Below are 21,415 nucleotides of genomic sequence, written 5' to 3'. Positions count from 1 at the left end.
GAACAAAGGGAAGAAATGAATACAAGAATGAGTGAATGAATGGAGAGAGATCATGCAGGGATAAATGTATCATGAACTAGGAGTGTGGCTGACTCAATTCTCTGACCTGCGGTCTAGTAGTATAGAAAAGAAGGGATCGAATTGCTGTCATTAGGGCTTACAATTTGGTAAAAGTAGATAGACCTATGTCATTTAAAAAGTGTAATAAAATGATTCAGGTATTTTGGAATAATTCTGGTCATGGTAGGGTGGGGACACAAATCATGGTATAGTGACTTCTCTCTGGATGAGCTTGTAGAGACCACACTCTAGTAGAAGAGACCGATGTGGAATAAAGAATGTGATTCAAACGGGGATAGAGAAAAAAAAAATAAAAGTGAGTACTAAAAATAAGTCCAATGGGAATGCAAAGGCAAGGAATGATAACCCAGTCTAGGGCGTAGAAAATGGCCTCTTAATACCTCAGCTGAGCCCACAGAACTGGGCAAATGACCCAGACAGTCAGCCCGCCAGGGCCGCGTCTAGGTGCAGAACTGGATGCTGATTTGGGCTCCAGACTATCCGCGGAGCCCATGTTAAAACTCTGCACAATCATGCACCGCACAGAGTGTGGCCTGTGAGCCAATCAAATGATTAGTAATAAAACATAAACTTTTATCCTGTTTCTTCAACTAGGAGGTGAATTCCTTTAAACCACTTCCCAGTGCTGGTTGTTTGTTGTTGTTTTTTTTTTCCCATGACCATGGCATTTAGATTTTGCCTTCGAATTGCAGATATAATGAGATGATTTATCATGGAAAATTATTGCATGATCATCAAAAAGTAATGAAAACTGACACAGCCTCTCTTCTTAATGGTATTTCTCACTGACCTCCTTGCCAACCCAGGGCTCTGACACTGTTTAATTCACTCAGGCAGTCAACCATAAACACAGTTTTCCGAAGTAAAGACAACTTCTGTAACTTTCTAATTAAAGCATAAAAGCCCGTAATTAAAGAGACATAAATCACCTTTACATCTTCGGAATCTTTTGCGGCGTTGCACGCATGTTTCCAGCTGTGTTCACTCGGACCCCAGAGGCAATCTGGTCCAGAGAGGGAGGGGACAGCGCTGCTTTCCGGTAGTCCTGGAGCAGTGGCTCGCCAGGACCAAACATTTAGTGGCAGTGCCCTGGTGGAGATGCTTGCATGGAGCCTGCATTTGATGGAGGGGACATGAGAGGACCTCAAACAGGAGCATTCAGTACTGTTTCCCCCTTAACTAAGTCCACTTTCAGTGTTTGGTGGGTCAGGATGGCAGCTGCCTCCAGAGAATAGAGGGACAACTCAACACCACGAGGAGAAACAATCACATGGTTTGAGACTATAAAACATTCTATGAAACCATCAGCCTGGTTCCTCAAAAAGTCAGAGTCATGGCAGAAAGGAGTTGGAGGACTAGAGTGGATTAAAGGAGTTCAAACAGACGCCAAAACCAAATGCAGCATGTGAACTGTGATCGCATCCTGATTAGAAATAAACACCCAAACTATGAAAAACCTTCCTTCCTTGGGATGATGGATAAAACTGAGTGTAGACTTGACGTTAGATGATATTATGGAGTTATTAATTAATTTTAGGTTGTGTGATCATGGTACTGCAGTTAAGTAAGCTAATGTTTTATTCTCAGGTATGCTGAAGGATCTAGAAGTGAAATTTCGTGATGTCTACAAATGTGTTGGAATGACAATTATTGGGCATAGGTGGAGGGCATCCATTGGTTCATGTTAGTAGTTTTAAAACTGTTTATGCATGTATGAAACAATTTTGTACAAAACTTGGGGAAGGAAAGAATGGAAGTTTCTTTTACTTGGTCTCTTAGAGACCTCTCCCCACACGTGGGTCATACATCTGACATGGGAGCAGAACCAGGTTGGACAAGTATAACTGGACAGGTCTTCCTCTCTGCTGTCTGGATGTTGTGAATGCGTTTCTTTACAGCTTTTAAAATAACATAGCCAAAACAAAAACAAAAGCAAACACATGAGCTTTGGGAAGGAAGTAGCTCTAGGAGGTAGGTCACAGAATCTTTCGACTGGCTGGATCCACTGGGGAACTCAAGGTGATGGTAAAGGTCCGGAATGGGACTGAGTCTGCAGGACCCAAGCCCAGCAAAGATACAAGTATCTGAGTGGAAATGCCACTGGGCTAGACCAAGAAATCTGCAGACTTTCTAGCCACTGGTAAAGTGGCCTCATCCTCCTGGGGCTCAGTGGCTGATGAAGCATGGCAGATGTGTGTGGTATGGAGATGTGCATGGGGCCAGTTAAGGGACTGGCCTATCCTCATAGCTAGACAAGTAAATGTCCCTGGAATGTCCTTTTCAAAAATCTCAAACATTCTTCTGTGAAAACTGAAAAGGGCTTTAATTTAGTGAGAGGTGGACCTTGGAGATCACCTGGCCTCATGGTTTTCAATTTGTGCTGCCAAGAACTTCTAGGACTCCGGGGACTTTCCAATTTAAGTCAAGACTCAGTCTAAAAGTCACAAACCTGGTCCAGAGCACTTCAGAAGCAGAAGGAATGTGTCAGCTTCCTCTGAAGGTGCTAGAGGAAGGTCTGCTCCAGGCCTCTTTCTTAGCTTTGGTAGTTCCTTGACTTGTGGCAGCATGGCTCCGACTGTGGAGCATTTTCCCTGTGTGTGTGTGTCTATGCCCAAATTTCTCCTGTAAGGTCACCAGTCATTCTGGAAGAGGGAACCACCCTACTCCAGTGTAACTTCGCCTTAACGAATGACATCTGCAATGGCCCTCTTTCCGATAAAGTTTACATTCAGAGGTATTGGTGGTTAGAACTTTAACATGAATTTTGGAGGGGCACAATTCGACCCATCGCAGTGAGCTAGAGGCTCAATAGTCTTGCCTGGTGTGGGCACCCACATCTAGGTCTGGGACTCCTGATTCATTCCTCGAGAGCTCTTTTCATTATTGTAAGCCATCTCCTACGGGTACCCAGACTAAACAAGGCATCCCCAGCATACTTTTCTTAGCCCTATTGTGTGAGTCATTTGTCACTTTTGGGGTGCCCATCATTCAACCTCTTTTTATTAAGACCCGATCTTCCTCGTGGGAAGTTTCCTATAGTGTGACACTTTCTGGACAGAGATTGCTTGTTTCTCACTCCCAGAACTGAAAGGGCAGAGCCTCTTCCTATCTGCAGTGAGCCCGGATGGATGCACACCTTGGGTTCAATCTGTCAGTCCCATTCTCCTGGGCCTCATCCCTGGAATGAGCGATACCATGAGGTGGGGGTAACACCCAGACTACCCTGTTCCAGTAGAGTGGCCTTACTGGGCTTCCTCCTGGTCATCTCCAGAACACCCTGGCATCCCATTCCTGTGAGTCCCTGATGCTTTTCTAGGAAGTCCCATTTTTGTTTAAGAGAGGCAGAATCCATGTCTGTTATGTACAGACATAAGCTGACCAATACACGTGTCGTCACCGGTTACCTGGAGAGGTGTCACTAAATTCATTTTATTTAAAAAAAAAATTTTTTTTAATGTTTATTTATTTTTGAGACAGAGACAGAGCATGAACAGGGGAGGGTCAGAGAGAGAGGGAGACACAGAATCTGAAACAGGCTCCAGGCTCTGAGCCATCAGCACAGAGCCCGATGCGGGGCTTGAACTCACGAACCACGGGATCGTGACCTGAGCCGAAGTCGGACACAACCGACTGAGCCACCCAGGCACCCCAATTCATTTTAATTTAAAATGAATCGAAGCACATCCTGAGACCCAGAAGATGACAAAGTATCGTTATGTGGATTTGGTTTGGGATCCAGGTCTGAGCTAGGACCTCCGGCATGTGCTCCGAGGGCCTCACTAACCCAACCTGGGTGGGGCCGGGGTGAGCAGGGCAAGGAGGCGACCGCCAGCCAGCCGCCACATGCTAATCTATATTCCGTGACAGCCCGCGTTACATGTCAAGTGTGTGGAAAACAGCTTCGCCAGTACCAGATCACAGGGCCTGACGATTTTATCTTGTTAAAATCGAGCCTACACAAAATAGATAAGCGCTCTATCATCTTCCGGAATTAATCCACATACAGTTTATCTTCTGAGAGGTTTGCCATGGTGGCCGCGGTGCCACTGTAAACATAGGTTGGGTGGGTCACTCTTATTTATTCAATTTGCTTTCAGATGTGTGTGTGTGGGACCTCCCCTACACCAAATAGTTTGGGATAATAGCAGCATGAAAGCGAGTGAAATAATATACGTGATAAACCAAGATCTAAAGTTTTTGTGGTTTTTTTTTCTTTTATCCTGAAGGAAAAAAAAAAAAAGGACATGTATGGTGTGTGTGTGTGTATATATATATATATATATATATATATATATATATATTTTTTTTTTTTTTTTTTTTTTTTTTTTTTTATTAAATGCCTTAGCCTTGCTTTGGTATTTATCTTCCTGTGGCAGCCCCTGATCCGGTCACAATGTGTAATTCTATTAGCATTATCTCTCAATTCATTGGAGGGGGCTTCAGCCCGGACAAGAGCGGCAGAAAAGGCCTCACTGTTCAGGAGGCTTCTTTCTTGTTTCTTCAGCAAGTTTATGCCTTTATCGGCAGCTCGTTTAAAGGGAACTAAAGGGGAGCCGGTCAAATCATTAAGTGAGAATTTAACATGGGTTTTTAAAGGCAAACGCAGAAGCTTTTTGCGGGGTGAAAAATGGTTAAAGTAAATAAATGAACGATGCCCGCACTGCTAGCGTAACTGTTGGCAAAGGATACTATTGAAAGGCCTTGTATTTGTAACGAAGGTTTTATCCTTGTACGTTTAATGAGAAAAGTGATTTTGATCAGATGTCAGGGCTCCTGGGTGTATTCCAGCTGAGCCACTGAGTGACTCTGTGACTGTGTCCCCACTTGCACCCCACTCCCATCTTTGTCTCTTGCCCACCACAGAGGGGAAGCTGGGAAGAAGAAAGAGATGATCTTCTTCCCAAAGCTCCTCAAGCACCTGTAGAGAAGGATGAGGGCAGATGGGAAGGAGATACGGGTACTTCCTGTTCGTCCGTGTGAACGGCAGGTGGGGTTCACAGGGAGAAATGAATTGCACAGAAAATCCCCACACCCCATTGGTGTTTTAACCCTCCCCTCTCAGGGGGACCTTTTACTTCATGTGCCAGCCATGTCCCCTCCCTGGCTTTGCTTCCCCTCTTCCCCTTGTTCACCATTCACAGAAGAGCCCACCAGCTCTATTCAAAAGATAGACAGCAGGTGGAAAGAGAAGAAGATGCCAGGGGTTGGGGAAGCTACATAATAGCGACTCCTGGGAGCTGCTTGTACAGCATGGTGCTTGTAATCCTGTTTTCTGGGAGAGGGATTTGAGGTGCCAAAAAAGCACATGGTGTGCGGCATTTTGACAGTGGAGTTGGGAGCCCTTGGGACAGATGCCTGTCCTTGCCATTAAAAATTGCAAACCTAAAACATCTGAAAGGCAGCCCAGGAGTGAGCCTTTTTCGAGGGTTCAAAGTACATCCAATCTTGTGTTAAGAGCTTCATATACATTATGTTCTTTAAAAAGTGTTTCCAAGCTGGTTTTTTTCCTTAAAAATTGGAACCCTTATCTGTAAATGTTTTGAGCAATCCCAATATCTGTACATTTATTTATTTATAAGTTATATATATATATGTGTATATATATATATATACACATATATATATACACACATATATGCTATTGTTGTGATGTATTATGCATATTATGATACATGAACAACTGTGTGTATTTTTGAAGAATGAGAAAAAGAAATAGAAATGAAAGTTATAATACTTTCTCCTTGAGTCTCCACAGAGTCTTGGGGATACGCTGGGTACTCGCAACCCACTCTGACAATTTCTGCTCCTCACAGCCTGCCTGACACGTAGGTGTTGTCACTTCTGTTTTATAGATGAAGAAACCGTGGCTGAGACTGTTTTAGTAATTTGCTCAGGGCTGGGATTGTAACTCATGTCTTCTGATTCCAGATGCAAGATCTTTCCATGACACTGCATCCCTCCCTTCTCTCCTCCTGTCTTCTTGCGGGCCCTAATGAATAGCCCTGCATTCCTATCACCCACTATTCCCTCCTTTTTCTGTTCCAAGGCTCTCCATGTTGATTGAATCTGCAGGGGATGACTCTGAATCTTGACCAGTCCAAATCAGTGCCAGTGATCCCATTCCCCTTTGCCAGACACTCATTTTCCCAGCTTCCCTTGCAGCTTGGAGTGGCCATGTGACCCAGTTCTGGCCAATCAGACATGCGCAAGTGTTCTGAGAGATGTCACCTGCTGTTAAAAGGGAGAGCCACTATAGGAGAGCGCCCTCCACCCCCCAGCACTTCTTTTCTTCTCTTGGGTCTTAAATATGATTACGTGAAGGGATGCTTGGAGCTGATTTGGGCCATGGGGAAATGAGTCTCAGGGCAAAAAGCCAGCTTGCTAAGGATGAGACACAGACAAGACAGAAAGAGACTGGCTCCCTGATAACCTCACTGAGTCCCTGCACTATACCAGGAACCACTTACCTCCAGGCTGCTCATGTGAGATATTAAACGTCTTCACTGCTTAAACAGCTAGATGGATGTTTTGTTACTTGCAGACAAAGCCTTGATAACCGATGTAGTCTCTGTTCTACAATTTTGGTTAGCATTTTCCATCCTCAGTTCACCATTTTGTCAGTTTCTTCTGCTCCTCGTTCTACATGTTAACCTTTATGGAACCAGGCTTGATTCATACGGTCCAAGAAGTCACATGACCTAAAGATCTTCAAAGACTAAGCACTATTTTCCTGACTCTTCACTGTTTTGTTTTCCCAATTGTATTACTACGCATGTGTTTGTGTGTTTATAATGGCTTATTCTAGTTCTTTGCCTGGGACAGTTCTGCCCACATTGGCCCTTTCATGGGTCGCAGAGCTTGCCTTCTTTGGAAGTATTATTCTTTTGCTATGACCCACTCCAGGGCCCTTGTACTGGTTGCTTCCACTCCCCACATCTTCACTTACTTGGTTTCTTCTTGTCCTTCCATCCTCAGCTCACATATTAACACCTCAGAGAAGTCTTTCCTAACCTGTGTGCCTTCACCCCTTACAATACTATGTTCCTTAATCTTCTTCATAAAACTAACCATTACCTTAGATTATCTTGTTCATTCATTCAACTGGTTCATTCTTGCCTCCGTCCTCAGTGCATACTGCCCAAGAGCAGAGACCTCGTCTGTCTGGAGTTCCGTTTTATCCCTAGATCCTAGAAGCTGGCACATAGTAGGAGATCAGAATATATTCGTATAACAAATGAATAAAAGAAAGTATGAATGGGAAGCTCCTTTTTATCTATTAGATTGGATGCTGCTTAATTTATGAATCGCTGAACAAAGCCAGTAAGATCTTTAAAATTAAAAAAAAGAAAAGAAAAAAGGAAAGAATGAATGGGTATGAGGTACCTGCTCATCTCAATTCTTGGTTTTGTTCCCCAGGGGAATATTTCAGTATTTATGAAACAAGGGTATTTGAAGCGATCAGCCACTCTATGCAAGTGCTATATAAATACTGTACCGTCATGAACTTTCTACAGCTTAAAATCCTAACTTAGAAGACCATATATTAGTGTTGTTATTATTTCCCATTTAGATGAGCCTTATTTTAAAAATGTTGAACCAGCAGAGACACTTCCAATAAAAGAAGGAATAGTTGTAATTATAATGTGGTGCTACGATCAGAATTAAGAATAATTGCTTTCTGAATTGAGTGACACTCTCTCCCTTACAATTCCACACTACCTGGTGAACACTTTTATCTTAGCATTAATAACATATTAGTGCACTCATTTGTTGATGGTGTTGTTCTCCATTCACCCGAAAACCCCTAAGGGTAGGGACTGTGCCTGAAACAGCTTTGATCCGCAGCGCAGTGACATATGGTAGGCATAAATGCTTTTTGAATGGATAATTTTAAACATGATATGAGTTACACAAAGTATCCCCTTGGCACATTTCACTCTCCAATTACAGTGAAATTAAAAAAAAAAACAACCTTTATAGTTCCACAAAAATCTGTAATATCTGTTTTGATCTTTGGAAGATATCCTTATCATTGTTACCATTATCATTTCACCCTTTTTCTCTTAAGATGTATTCTCTCTTTCTGTAGTATTTATGCCTGAATAAGCATGAAGAGTCAGGAAGGGACGTTATGACCACACCCAAAAGGTGTTGATGAAATCACTGGAGGGAAAAAGATAGGACGCTTTCATTTTCTTTGCAGAAGAAAATGATGTGAGTATCAACGATACTGATCATAATACGGGAGGAAGCATATTAGGAAAGGCAAAGGGACATTTAGGTTGGAAGTTTGGAAGTCCTGCAGAAGGAGCAAACACATTCCTTCACAGAGAGGTGCATTTGATGATGGAATCCCCAAGAGAGAGAGAAGAATGCCGTTGTTCAGGTCATTTAAGACAAACAAGAGGATAAAAGTGCAGTCATTATTTATAGTTTGTCCAGTGTCCACAGTATAGGTGGATGTAGGACAAAAGCCTGTTTGGCCCCCAGGTGTACAGTCTATGGGACAAGATGCCATGAATTGACATGGAGCCTGTTACCTGCAGTATCTCTGAGACACAGGGACCCCTGGCCTGGTTTTTAGGCCTGTAATGGCTGTAGGAAGTTCTTGAGGCTAAGAGGTAGGGATAGAACAAAGGAAAGAACCCCCTCAGAGAAGTAGAGGCTGCCTAGTTGAGGAAGGACAAAAGCAATCTGAGCACACAAAAGGAATGACTGAGGACTCAGGGGAGTAAGGATTTGGGGGAAAAAGAGAAAGGGAAAGAATGAAAATTCAGAAAGGTCAATCATATGAGCCTCCACTGGACAGATGATATGGTTCCATATAGGCCTGCACTGGGCCAAGGACAGTATATCTGGTGAATGAGGTACGCAGTACAGAGCAGGGAAGAGGCAGTGTTTAATGTAGCTCTGCGTCTGCTCATTCCCTTCATCCCACTCACTGACTTGACCATATTTCTGACTCCATCCTTGACTTCTCTCCCTGGTGTTGGTCTTGAGTGGGACATAAGTTGGCTTCCCTAGATATTTCTCCCAAAGCATTGAAGTTCAATACAGTAAACATTGACTGAGTCCATGCAAAGCACATGGTGTGGAGGATACAACAACAAACACGTGACAGTTAAAATATCAGACCCTTGAAGACATCAGAGATCATTTCATCCAAACTCCTGTCTTCACCTAAGGATCACCTAGTTCTCCAAGTACTTACTACCATCCAAGGAAATCTATTCTGTCTTTAGAGAGCTCTATTAGAAAGGTATTCTTTATATTGGACCAAAATATCTCTACATAAGATAAATTTTACTAATCGATCCCACTTTGCTATCTTGAAGTTATACAGAGCTAACGCAGCAACTCTTCCCCTTGACAACCCTTCAAATATTTGGAGGTGTCCTATTTCTTTGAGTTTTACTTTCCTGAAGCTGAACATTACCAGTTTCTTTGAATGTTCCAAATATAATAGGGCTTTAAGTCCCTTTGGGGCTTGGCCACTCCGTCTTAAATGTAGTTCAATTTTTCTTAAAGCACAGGGCCTGGAACTGTGTACAAAAGTCTGGGTATGGTTGGCTATCGCAAAGCAGAGCAGGGCTATCATTGCGTTCTTTGGGACTCTGTTCTTTATTAATAAATACAGCTTGTAATTTCATTGACTTCGGCAGCATCTCACACTGGTAACTTATTGCCAACTTTAGCTCATACTTAAAAAAAATGTGGTCACATTTCCTTGATCCGGTATTTACAAAGTTATTTCTATACCCATATATAGGACCTTGTTTGTATTCATATTACATTTCATTTTGTTGAAATTTCCCCATAATTTTAGCACAAAAAATTACTTTTGAATACAGACCGTATATTCTATGTTGCTAAGCTTTGATCATATACTTGTAGCCTGAATAAAACAGGTTCTTCTTGATTCTGTGTTAAGATCCATGGCACCTTGATAATATATCCAAAATAAATGCAGAATCGGCCCTTTCAAAGCATAGAAAAATTACAAAGTTCTATACTGATGGTCTTTTGAGGAGGCATCAAAAGAAGGAATTATGTCATACCCTCTGAAAGCCTTTCTAGAAACCCCTCTTTTTGTGACTGATGCTCACGTACCTCAGTCTTCACCATCATCATAGCCTTCCTCATACCTGGCAGCTCGCATCCTGACCCCCCACTTCCCTCCCAGGCTGCTGCTTTACTTTTCTCTCATTACCACATCCTTTTTCTTTCTGGAGTATTCCACACATTTTCTTTTTTTCTTTCTCCCTCCCTCCTTCCCTCTTTCCTTCCTTCCTTCCCTCTTTCCTTCCTTCCTTCCTTCCTTCCTCCCTTCCTCCCTCCCTCCCTCTCTGTTTCTTTCTTTCTTTCTTTCTTTCTTTCTTTCTTTCTTTCTTTCTTTCCTTCTTTCCTTCTTTCCTTCTTTCTTTCAATTTTATTTTTAAGTAATCTCCACACTCAACGTAGGGCTTGAACTCACAATCCTGAGATCAAGAGTCGCATGCTCCACTGACTGAGCCAGGCAGGCACCCCTTGTTCCATGTATTTTCAAATGTTAATCAACTAAACTTTCCTCACCTCTTCCATTCCTCAGCGTAGTGCCCCAAGTCAACACCAAAATGCCTTACTAAAGCACCAAAACTGCCCAATATAAAGCAAAAGTATCTTTCTCCTTTAGAAAGGAGGAAGATTGTAAATGTATATTTATATTTAATATTCTTCTTTTATTGCAGTCATAGACAAATTTGATGGCCATGTCTCCTATGTCTTTACCCGAGTTGTTAGTAAATCTGTTAAACAGGTTAGTTTGAGAACAGAGCTCTGAGACAGATCCCAAGAAAATCTTCCTGCAGATTGTCTTGATGCATTAATGAGCATCTTTGGGGGTTAACCATTCAGTCAACTAATCCATTCAGCCTGCATTGCCCCGTGTTATAAGGATTTTATTAAAGAGTCTACTGAGCTCCTTGGTACGATTCAGATATTTTCTTGTGTTTCCTCGATCTAAAAACCTCACTATCTGCTGATTTAGGGAGCAAGAATAGCCTGACAGAGTTAATTCTTCGAGATCGCAGACTGATTCCTAGTGATCATTGTATCACATTCTAAATAATCACGTCTACCTTTTACTGAACGAGTGGTCAACATCTGGGCCAAGCTCATTTGTTTATATTTTTCAGAACTTACATTATTTTCACCTTTCACAAAACTGGAATGTTATTTGCCTGTTAACCCTTCTTTGTCTCCCCCTGCATAGTTCCTGAGAAGATTAATAACTCACTAGGGAACGTTTACCTGTTAATATCTAAATCACGGCATCGTGGTAACTTTAGCCTGGACCATCTCTGGGTGTTAGCTTCCAGGAGTTTACTGATCCCACTGTAGAAGAATATGGCCTTTGACTTGACCTAAAGCTGCTTGTTTTATCCCAGAAAGGATGTTCTGGATCATTCCTGGAATCTCTCTGATCAATTAGGGCCAAATAGAAGTCCCTAGGCCGAGAAGGGCACTGGGTGGTCTTTAGAAAATGAGAGCAGAGGACTCAACCTGTGGGATGTTTACCCCATCGTGCCTGGCAGACAGGATGCCATGTGACCTTCAAGGCGGCCCACAAAAGAGGAGCAAGATGGCACCGATAGTCGGAAACTGGAACAAAGGCAAGCTTGACTGTGATACAGATGGGGTGGAGGAGTGGCTGGCTGGATTCAAGAAGAGAGAGCGTAGAGGACTAGAGGCGTGATGAAGATGCTTTTAGCAGCAGTGTTTTTTGTTCCTTTTAAAGTAGCTTTTTTAAAAAATGGGGAATGAAATACTTGCACATGGTAAAATGTCAAAAAGAACAAAGGATGTACAGTAAAACAATGAAATATATATCGCTCTAGCTCCCGCTCTGAGGTTTCTGCTGGTAACTTACAAAATGTTCTATGTATATTTAAGCCTATATAGATATATGCATACTATTCTGTAGGTTAACAAATATGCAAATATGTATACAAATACTCTGCGCTTGTTTTTTCAGAGCATAGATAACATAGATTTACTTCATTTGTTTAAGGTTAACACCGGTTCTACTGCATGACTGTACCCTGATTTTAACAGCAGTGCTTTGAGGGAACGAAAATAGAATTGTTGCCAAACACAGAGTGTTAATCTTAAATTTGAAGCCGAGGCAGTAAATGACAGGTGTGAACAAGTTTACAATTTGGATACCTATGTAATCTGAGATATATCACTTCAATGACCCTTGCCTCAGTTTACCTAGCAGGGAAGGGAAATCACTTTCCTTCTTGATTCTGGTGTTAGAAAATATGAGTCAAATCCCCTTAAATATAGGACTTGGGAAAAACAGCTACTGGAAAGGGTATATATTAATTTTTTCTTATTATCGAGAGGTGGGGTATGGGCAGAAGGCAGCCCTTACTCTGATTACAGCTACACTAAATTGAGCTGACATTGGTGGTGCGTTTTCTGGGTGTCTGTGAATAGTCAGCTGAGCAACGAAGCAGGACTGATCTGGGCTGACCCACCTTATTCTTGGCGTATTGCTGGTCCTGGGGCGCACTGGGAAATGTTTAACAACTGGCTGTCCACGAAAACAAAAGCCCCGGTGTGTGGTTTGATTCCCGTGGTGTAAATGTTTCCAGCTGATTGCTGGCTATCAGTACACCGTCACTGAATGCACACTTGGGGAGAGAGGCACACAGTTGGCTCTCCCCCCAGCTCTTCAGCAGCTGTATGCCGCGGTGGCCTTGGGGCTCACAAGAACCTCACAAGGACCTCACAAGGGACACTCAGCATTTGCAAAGACTGCAGTCAGCGGAGGTGCACTGGGAGGAAGCCCTTTAAAAACAGGGGAAAGAGAATGGGGCCAGAGGGAGAATGGAGTCAGGTTTCAGAGTCCTGGAGGGAGATGTTAAAGAGGAAAGAGGTCATGACAGGCCCTTGCACCATCTCTGGAAACTCGCAGAGGCCGTCCATGGCTCTCTTTCTACTCTGAGTTAGTATGGTCACCTCTGCCCTTCTTATTCTTCTCTATTGCTACTTTCTTCCTTCCCCCTTTCTTCCTCGTGCATGCCTTGGCCTCACTGCCAACCCATAGGCTCTGCTTAGTTTTCCAGAAGCTGCTCAGGGTTGAGGAGATCCTCTGAAGCCCGAGAGAAGATGATGTGACCCAGTCCTCATGGGGCCCTGTGTGGACGGAAAACTGCAGTGTCAGCTTCCAGCCACTTCTTATTTCCAGTCTCTTCTTGCTGTGACAAGAAGAGTTCCTGGACTTCCCTCCTCCCCTGCAGTACAGTAAAGGTCAGGGTCAGGGCTAGGGAACTCCCTTAGCACCATAGGGACTGGTGCTCACACTGAAGTCCCACACAGTCTGACCTCCGAGAGGATCCTGGGAAGGCAGGTGCCAGACAGCCGGTTCAAGAGAGCAGGATCCAGTACCACTTCACTGCTGTGTGTCCCCGAGGCTGACTCTCTGGAACTGACTCCCCCCTGGGACTTCAGGTGAGTGCTTGACTTGAGCGTTCCGTGGGCTGATGGTTTCCAGCGCCCTGGCTGGGTTTTCTCATTTTTACTTAACACGTTGGGATATTCTAAGATGCTTGATGCGAAGAGCTCTGAAGGGAGTCCCCGGCAGGGCACATTTTGGTGCCCAGTCCTGCCCAGTATGGTCACTGTCATGCACCAAGCATGGCCTCCTCTGCCCTTCTTCTTCTAAAGCCAAGTGGGCTCAAATAATAAGAGTAAGAGGCTAATGAGGCCAAGGTCAGGGGAAGGATTCCCTCTCTGTAAGTCACTGTATTAGTTATCTATTGCTTCAAAACAGAGCACCTCCAACAACATCTAGTCGCTGCTCCACAATGTCCAGGACCTCAGTCAGAAGGCTGAAAGCTGGGATCATCTGAAGACTTGAACAGGGCTAGAGAATCCTCTTCCAGGGGCTCACTCATGGGATGTCAAGTTTTGCCAGGAGTTGGCTGGGAACCTCAGTTCCTTTCTACAAGGCTGCTCAAGGGTCCTCACCACAGGGCAGCTCCCTTGCCCCAATGTGAGTGATGCAAAAGCCCAGGCTGGAAGCTGCCATGTCTCTTGTGACCTAGCTTGGAAATCACATGTGGTCACTTCTGCAGTAAAGTCTTCTTGGTCACCTAAGTCAGCTCCAATTCAGTGTGGGAGGGGACTGCGTGAGGGCATGAGTACCAGATGGCAAGGATCTTTAGGGCCATTTTGGAGGCTGGCTGTCACAGTTATTTAGGAGGTTATACTTAGGCCACCTGGCAATCATCTTGGAAATGTATGTTACCAGACAAGACTGTTCAACCTATCAGCACAAACCCATCTTCATTGCAAAGGAAAGCGACTTCGGGCCTTTCTGTTCTTTGTATCCTAGTCAGAGGGGCCAAGTGACTCACTTAAGCTACTTGGCAAGTGCTGGGAAGAGGCAAGATGGAGCCTTCATGTGGGAGCCATGAATTGCATTCGGTCCGTGAATTCAGGCACACTGTAGGACCTCGTGCCTTCTGGGACTGAAGTGTTTACCTTTTCTGGTTGAGCAAGATAAAGAACTGGCCAGAGCTGGGACTCTGCTATTTTCTGGCAAACGAGGTTAGGTCACATCCCCTCCCCCGCCACCTCACCCTCCATCCTGCTTCTGCGTCCTCTAATTTCTGGTTCCTGCAGTTGAAAATACAAGTTTGTGTGTTAGCCGAGAGAGAAGGAAGAATTGTGGAGAGGGTGTGGTGGATGAAGGGGTCTGGGGAGGTAGGGGAGGAAGACTTGGACCACGGGAGCTGCTTCAGGGCCCGGATCACCAATACCTGCACAATGTGTGAGTGGGGGTGGGGGAGGCACCCTCCCCACCCTGGTACCAGCTCCCCCCCCACCCGCCCCTGCCGTGTAGCCTGGGAAACCACAACAGAGCAGCACGGCCAGTTGTGTCCAGCAGTATAGGTGGGCAGGGGCGATGGGAGTGATGTCCTTCCATCAAATGGCTTCTGTAGGCGGTAGACTTTTGTGATGGACCCTATGGAGAAAAACATGATCAGACTGGTTCCTAAGCACAGCCACCATGGTTGTGCGTGTGTGTGGGGGGGGGGGGGGTCCTGTGACATAATGAGGGAGACAGGGAGGGAGTTGTCAGCAGAGGCCAGGTCTGTGTGAGCAGGGGCGGGCTGGGAGCTGCGATTCAGGTGTTAACATCTCTGTATCTTTGCTAGCACCCACAGGCTAGAGAAGCCTGGGACAGTGTGGGTCTACTGACCGTACCCAGCTACCAAGTTCAAGCCACAATTCGGGACTGTGGTGACCCAGGGAGACTTCTCCCTCAGTTCCAAGGGCAGCCATTTCTCTGTCCTTTTTTACTGTTCTATGGCCTGCAGTGTCAAAAATAGAACCGTTGGGTTAGAAGCTTAACCCCTTAGGCATCAGAGGAAAGAATAAGTTTGTTTCAATGGACTGAGAATCTTGAGAACAGCTGTCCTACATCGAAGTGTCAGCTTTCAAGGACGCAGAATTGAAGGTCGCTGGAATGTACAGTGGACATATGTTGACACATCCAGGAAGCAGGGGGCAGTGGGGAGTTGGGGGCCCTTCCTACTGTCTGCATCTCATCCAGGGAGGTGTCACCTGGGAAGGCTCTCCCTTCCCTCCCAGTCTCTGCGCAGTTCGGATAATGTTAGTATTTCTACTCTCCTGCAGGTGGCGCCACAATTTAGGTTTTTAAGCTGCTGCCTTCCTGTGGTTTTCATCTAGTGCACTGGGTGCTGTATAAAACCCAGCCATGGGGCCAGCTCTTGGGGGAAAAATTTTCTCTATAGCACCACCAGGCTCTGGTGATTTATTTAACAAGCAAATCTGGCTTTTATCAACTTAAATAGCGGTTCTGTTCCTAGGCTAATAAAATGGTGGTAGCTAAGTGAAGGAAAACTTAAGGATTTCTTCTCCTCTCTCCTATTAAATCTGGCCCTTTTACTCAGCTGTGAGTGATGGGCCAATACTTTTCTCCTCAAGCCCCTCAATAAACCACAACCAAATTGCCACAAAAAATCGCCTCCTTGGAAGACAGGACGTTATGAAGCAATATGACATTTCACTTCTCCCTCTTGTGGCCGTGGGGCCAGGCAATGACGACTGGGTTTCCTCACCGGCCTGGGGTAGAAGGGGTGACTTACAGATCTGATGTCAGTTGGAGAAAGTTTGGGTTCCTCTTTGCCCCTCACCAGCTGGCAGGGGCTGCAGGAGGTATGAGAGGGAGAAGGGTTTGTAACTCATGCAGAAACCCATTTTGAGCTGTTCTAGAGCTTGCCCTTCCCAGTGTGTCTATTCATAGAGAAGGGTCAAGACAACAGAGGACTTTCCTGCCCCCCTGTACTGTGCCATTAAAAAAGGGGCGATATGTCCTTCTGCAAAGCAGTGCTAATTCCTTGGATGTGTATTGCACGTATTCGAGAGTTTCCAAGTGCATGAATAGGTAGCATTTCCTTTGAATGTCACTATCTTTAAGGGGTAAGTGGGGCAGATGAGAACGTGAGATCTCCAAATCATAGCATTCGTGGGTGGCGGTGCCTAGGCTAGGACCAAGTCTTCTTGCTTCCAGTGTAGAGTCCTACCCATCCTACCCCATCTCACTCTCCAGCTTTGAAAGAAGAAATCCAAGAGGCCATAATAATAATAATAATATCAAGCCCCACACTGCTGCTAATTTGACCCTTCCTGTTCTCCCTTACAATGGTATTATATAACCACCCATGCAACATAGCTTCCTCCGTGTTACTAACTGGAGGGGAAGGAGGGAGAACATGGTTGGCCATATGGCCCTGTTAATGATGAGAGACTCAGCTGGGGCCACTCACCGTCCCGTGGTTGGGCCAACTTTTTGCCTCCCTTCTTTTCTGTCATTTGGTTCTGTCATTACTCTTCAGGCACCACATGGCATCCGTTTTTCTGAATGAAAACAAGTGACACCACACACTAGGCAGAAGATAAAGAATAATAAATATATTTTATTTGCCACCTCTAAAAAAGGTGTTTGACTTACCATCCATCCATCAGAAATTGACCCTGGGGCTCACCAGCGATATTCACACACACACACACACACACACACACACACACACAGTGCACAAAGAGGCTACAGGAGGGAAAATCAGTTATATTAAAAATACATGTTAGGGGTGCCTGGGTGGCTCAGTCGGTTGAGCGTCTGACTTCGGATCAGGTCATGATATCACGGTTCGTGGGTTCGAACCCCGTGTTGGGCTCCGTGCTTATAGCTCAGAGCCTGGAGCCTGCTTCAGATTCTGTGTCTCCCTCTCTCTCTGCCCCTCCCCTGCTTGCACTCTGTCTCTGTCTCTTTCTCAAATAAACATAATTAAAAAATACACGTTAGAATGGCTGAGAATGGAGGCAAAGATGTTTTCTTGCTTCCTCTCGCTTTCAGATTTTTATGACATACCCTGAAAGCTGAGTGGCAAACACATTTGAAAGGCTCGCCTCCTCCCCCACAACCCCACTCTGCCTTTATTGAGCCATATTCCTTAAGTAACCCATTATGGTTTTCCATGGGGTTATCTATCTGTGCTGTCACCTCTGGGAAAGGCTTGTGATGATCCTGTGCAGAAATTTTAGAGCAGAAACCTTAGAGTGGGACCAGGGCCGGTGCGAGGCCAGCCTTACAGGACCCTGAGCCTGAGCACCTCCTTAAATTTTGCATCCTGAGTGCCTCACCCTAGTCTCAGTCCTTCCTAGAGAGACATTTGACCCTGGGCTTCCTCAGCCTGGATGGAGGTCCAAGGAACAGTGGCATTGAGTTATTTTGTTATGTGTTTCTCCGGACTTCCTAAACTAACCTGATATTGCGGGCTTTATCTAGAGTCTGGGATCCAGGGTTTCTGAGAGGACAGGAGCCAGATCAATGTATTAAGGCACGCTAATGAGATAACTCCTTGCTGCTTTCTGGGCCATGCAGTGCTCAGCAGAGAACCAGAGGCCACAAGGGCTCCACGCTGTCTCCTGGAACAACCTCTAACCAAACAAGCAAATGTCTGGTGTCCTCCTCGCCCCCGGCTCTGGCTTGGCTCTTCTTTTCATTGAGGCCCCCACCTTTGAGAGCAAAGCTTCAACAAGGTGCTATCTGGATGGACCTGCCTGACCTATGTTGCCTGCCTTGGGGCTGGTAGAGCTGGTCAGCTCCCAGCTCCTTTCAAAGACTCACCAGTTTACAACTTGGATTTCTGTGAAAATATAACCCCTACAGGAAGGTGTCAGGATTTATGCTGTCATCCATCACGTCCACCTAATGGGAAGATTCTCAAGAGATGTTTTGATGGGAGGGACAGTAAGGGGCAGGAAGTTGGGTGCCTATAGGAAAAGGAAAGTTGAGGAGTCCTGAGAGAGGAGGCCAACAACTCTGGCTCCTTTGGATGGTCCTCAGCGACTGCTGAGGCACTTAGTGACACAACTGATGGTTCCCTGGGACTATGTTGGGGGTGGGGAGCAGGGCCTTGTGCAGAGCCGGTACCTGAGTGTGGGACTCTTTTAGGCTTCTCCTGGTGGGAGGGGGGCACACTCCCAGGAGGATCTAGGCAGAGGTTTCAGAGGTGGTGCTACCCACTTCCTTTCCGCATATTTCCTCTCTGCCAGATGGCTGTCGAAACCACAGCAACGTGATTTCTTTCTTCGGACTTCCGAAACTGCCCTGATGTCGGCATTGTCTGTTCTGTGGTCGAGGTTTCTGAGAACAGGAGCCAGGTCAGCCCCTCAATATAAACATGAATAGACGCGTCAGGTTACTGAGTAAGCTCCAGGGCACTCGGCCATTCATGCTCTCTCGCCCGGGCCTCCGTCCTTGGGTGCCGCGGAGGGGTGCTGGGGTTCTGATTAGGGATAGGTGCGTGCGCCTGTGTCAGCTCTGCGCACCTGAGGGTCCCTCCGACCGGCAGCGCCCGCATCCCGAGGAGGCTGAGCGTGCCTCCTTCCGAGTGGGCGCCCCGCGCCCGTGTCACCGCGTACCCGTCCCTCTCTGCCCCACATCGCCACCGGCAGGGTCGTCGGGCGCGGGCCGAGGGGACGAGGGGGGTGTCCGCCAACGTCCGTGCGGGGGGGGCGGGGAGCGCCAGCGGGGCGGGCGGCCGCGGGCGCGGAGTGGGGGAGGCGCCCCCTGCCCCCTCTGCCGGCCGCCCTCCGTCGGTCTAGATGTCAGCCGCGAGCTCCGAGCCAGCCCGAGCGAGCCAGAGAGGGAGCGGCGGCGGGCGGCGGGCGGCAGGGGAGGGGAGGAGGCGAGGCGAGGGAGGGAGGCAGGGAAGCAGGGAGGGCGGGAGGGAGGAGAGGAGGACCCAGAGAGCGCCAGGCAGCTGGAGTTTTTGCAGCGCTTGGCCGGGCTTCAATGCACAGCAGCAGCGAGCCGCGGCGGCAGCAGGCAGCCCGGGAGCTCCGGCGGCGGCCGAGCCAGCGGCGGCCCCGCTCCCTGCCCCCTGCAAACTTTGCGAGCAGCCCGCCCGGGGGGCCGGGGGCGCGCCCGGGAGGCCCGGCTCCGCCCGCGGCCGCGCTCTCCGCCGCCGCAGCGCCAGGCGCCGCCGCCGCCACCGCCGCAGCCCCGCGCCTCCCCGGGGAGCAGCCGGCGGCTCCCGCGGCCCCCCAGCCCCGGGCCCTCTGCACCGCCCGGCCGGTCCCCCGGCGGGGGCGGGGGCGGGGGCGGGGGCGGCAGCGGCGCGGCCGGTCGCGGACTGCCGGGGGGCGGCCGCCGCTGCCCAGGGAGGCGCGCAGAGGCGCCGAGAGCGCTCCCCGGCGGGTCCCCCGCGCACTCGCCGCGCCCGGGCAGCGGCCCGACCGGGCGAGCATGGGCGGCGCGGAGTGACGCCGCCGTGCCCGCTTGGCATCAAGGACATTCAGCCCGCGGGGGTGGGGACGAAGGGGGGCAGCCCCGCGTCGCCACCGCAGCCCCAGAGAGCCGCCGCCGCAGCCGCCGCCGCCGCTCCGGCTCCGGGCTAGGTGGAGGAAAGGGGTGCTTGGATTCGATCCACATTCTCCGACCTTTTTGTTGGACATTCCGCCCACCTCGGACGCCGCCGGAGGAGCTGTCAAGCCCCGCAGGCTGTGATTTCGCCCTGCGTTTCCCTTGCCTCCTCCCGGGTTCCCGGTGCCTCGGCGGAGTATTTGCGTTCGGGGCTGGGGCTGGAGGAGGCAGCCACACGCGCGCACACGCACACGTTCAGAGGAGGACGAGAGGCAGCGGCACAGGCACCATCTGCAGTGTCAATGCGGCGCTCCCGCTGAAGGAGGCAAGAGCGGCGCTTCCAGGTAAGGAGCCGGCGGGAGGGCGAGGGCAGCGCGGGCGGAGGTACCCGGCTCGGTCCGGGAGTCCTCGGCTGCCCTGGAGCCAGCCCGCTGCACGCACGCACACACACACACACACACACACACACACACACACACACTCGCGCGCGCGCATACACACACACACACACACACACACACACACACACACTGGCACACGCCGCGCACACGCACCTGCCCACGTCCCACCTGGACACCCGCGTAGGTGCGGCGCGGCCAGAGCAGGTATTTCCCCCTGTTCTTTCTCCTCTGACGATCCGGACTCACACTTCTCTTACCTAGGACTTTCAGGGTGGGATTCTGCGTATGCCTGCCTCTCCCTCCCACCGGGGTAGGCTGAGGGAGCGATTTTTCAGTTCCCCGGCCCCTGGTATTTCTAGCTGGTTTTCAAAACGGGAGAAGTAATGGGAGGTTTGGGGAGACCCGCCCAGCGTCATCTCCGCTCCGTGGCCTTTGGACACCCTGGGATTTTGACGGGAGACAGACCGACAGATAGATATTCTGGCAGATATTTGGAGAGCGTGGTGGCCCAGCGTGCAGGGAGGAGGCCACATAGGCAGATGGGGCTGCAGTTCTGTAGGGCGGTGCATATGGAACAGGCATTGCGTTTCCCCAGTAAGAGGCAGCACAAACGCCTTTCGGAAGCATTGCACTGCTTCCCCGGGAATGCGCCGGGATTCCAGGCAGGAAGGGGCTTCCGCATGGCATTGGGTGTGTGGCTGGTCTAGGGAGAGCGTATGGGGTCAGATCCTCCATAAGAGGTACGACCTATTCACATCTCCAATCTGTCCGCAACAGCAAGCCGCCAGGGCTTGGGGACACAGGTCTTGGGTATCCCTTTCACCTCTCTACTCTTCTCTCTACGCTGTGTGGGAAAGCATGGGGCTGTTTTGCTGTGCCTCTGGCTAACACCTGTCACATGCCTTTGGAGGTGTGTGTGAGAAATAGAACTGAAAGGGGGCGGAGGAGGGTGTTGTAGGGAAGGGAGGAAGGTCCCCTCTCTCACGAC

General features: G+C 48.0%; 1 protein-coding gene and 1 non-coding gene across 5 annotated transcripts in view; both read left to right on the top strand.

Annotated features, from left to right (window-relative positions):
- The window catches only part of PLXNA4 (plexin A4), a 588,877-nt gene that overhangs the window by 134,507 nt on the left and 432,955 nt on the right, over positions 1-21,415 (top strand). Inside the window, exon 2 of one of the 4 annotated variants that reach the window (XM_042924950.1) lies at positions 18,715-18,822. The exons of 1 other annotated variant lie outside the window; for it this stretch is intronic. The gene's annotated coding sequence lies outside the window, so the exon portion shown is untranslated. Of the gene's footprint in view, positions 1-13,315; positions 13,579-18,714; positions 18,823-19,978; positions 20,371-21,415 lie in introns of those variants that run through there. 2 more of the 4 variants (XM_042924959.1, XM_042924941.1) reach the window with 2 other exon arrangements.
- On the top strand, positions 17,249-17,333 carry TRNAR-UCG. Its single transcript has one exon. It is a non-coding gene; the product is annotated as a tRNA-Arg (tRNA).

Source organism: Panthera leo, chromosome A2, assembly GCF_018350215.1.
Source record: "Panthera leo isolate Ple1 chromosome A2, P.leo_Ple1_pat1.1, whole genome shotgun sequence".
Taxonomy (NCBI): Eukaryota; Metazoa; Chordata; class Mammalia; order Carnivora; family Felidae; genus Panthera; species Panthera leo.
The sequence above is the reverse complement of the archived record's forward strand: the minus strand, read 5'-3'. Positions and strand labels throughout refer to the sequence as shown.